Source organism: Austrofundulus limnaeus, unplaced genomic scaffold (assembly GCF_001266775.1).
Source record: "Austrofundulus limnaeus strain Quisiro unplaced genomic scaffold, Austrofundulus_limnaeus-1.0 Scaffold85, whole genome shotgun sequence".
In the NCBI taxonomy this organism is placed as follows: domain Eukaryota; kingdom Metazoa; phylum Chordata; class Actinopteri; order Cyprinodontiformes; family Rivulidae; genus Austrofundulus; species Austrofundulus limnaeus.
This window is the reverse complement of record NW_013952487.1, coordinates 1,135,704-1,137,222: the sequence shown is the minus strand read 5'-3', so window position 1 is coordinate 1,137,222 and position 1,519 is coordinate 1,135,704. Positions and strand designations below refer to the sequence as shown.

At 36.4% G+C, this 1,519-nt stretch overlaps 1 long non-coding RNA gene across 1 annotated transcript in view; it reads right to left on the bottom strand.

Annotated features, from left to right (window-relative positions):
* LOC106519936 (uncharacterized) overlaps positions 1-1,264 on the bottom strand; it is a 12,654-nt gene extending 11,390 nt beyond the window's left edge. The window contains exon 1 of the long non-coding RNA XR_001310490.1: positions 1,091-1,264. This is a non-coding gene — a long non-coding RNA (uncharacterized LOC106519936). The remainder of the gene's footprint in view (positions 1-1,090) is intronic.
* Between the last annotated feature and the right edge of the window lie 255 nt (positions 1,265-1,519).

Sequence of the window (1,519 nt, the reverse complement as noted above, 5' to 3'; positions counted from 1 at the left end):
ACACACACACACACACACACACACACACACACACACACACACACACACACACACACCTGCATGCTTTCCAAGATGGAAAGACATCAGCAATGACCTCAAAGAAGCAACTGATTTTTCACAAGAACATTTGAGTTCATTAAAATTCACCTCAAGATCAGACTGTGCAACACTCAGAAAAAAACAACAACAGCAAGCCGTCTAGGCTTCAGTTAGGWTGAATGTTGCGTTTCATTGTTATAATTCCTTTATTTAACCAGGAAAGTCCCACTGAGATTAAAACCCTCATTTTCAAGGGAGTCCTGGCCAAGAGGCAGTAAAAGCCATACAACATTTACACATAGTTACACAATTAAAATGCCACACAGACAATTATTAAAAACATTCACAAATCAAAACACCCTCAATCTGGACTTAAAGAGCTCAATGGTATCAGTTCAGTAACCAGGGTTCCTGCAGATCCTTAAAAAGTCTTAAAAGTCATTGAATTCATCAATCCAAAAATGAGGCCTTAATTAGCCTTAAAATGTCTTCAATCAGTCTTTCAGCAGTCTTAAACATGTTAACACATTGTACATAAGATGATCGTAATTCATTTCCAATATTAAAATAATTGGTAAATTATTTTTTTTTAAATTCACATGCAGACATTCCCCTTTGACATCACTTCCTGTTATTTCACATGCAAATCTCTCAACAACTGTCTGTCTGAGCAATGTGAAATTTGTTTATGTTAATAATGTTGTCTTTCCAAAAATGCGATGTCACAGGCACTTTAAGTTTTCATCTACAGCAAACTGCGKTTAAGACCCCACTGTGGGTCCTGAAACTCCATGTTGGGTTGTTGGAGGATTTCCAGAAACTTAATTAAGTTTAAAACTGACTCCTAAGAATGTTTCTGCTATAGTTAGACATGAATAAAAACAACCGGTCTATTAGCAATATTTTAATACTTTATTAAACAAAAAATACTTTGGTTTATGAGTTTCTGCCAGTTTTTATTATTTTGTCATTTGTGTTTATTATGAAATTGGTCTTAAAACTAATTTCACTTGGTGTTAAAAAGTCTTATAWGGTCTTAAATTTAACTTACCTTAAACTGTAGGAACYCTGGTAACTTCCAGTTTTTCTGCAACATGTTCCATGCAGTCGGAGCAGAGTGAACAAAGGCCCTTTTTCCCAGTTCTGTGTGGGGAAATGAGAGCAAGCAATGATCTTTTTAAAGCAAAGAGTGAGAATCAACACTTCACTGTGATTCGATCACAGATGTAAGAAGGCAACAAACCAAAGCATGGCTTTAGAAATAAAAGTACCAATGTCCCAGGGACAAAGACCATCCCACTCRTGTGTACAGATCACAGTGATGGGCCGAGGCTTTACGGTTCCCAACAAACCTCAGAGAAGCAGGATAGACTGCATCAATTTTCTTAAAGAAGTTGTGCTGAGACGTTCATATAACAGGTCTCATCATCTAAATTAAAATGTTGCTGTGACAAGCTGCTTTTAAGCTTAAAGGAAAACA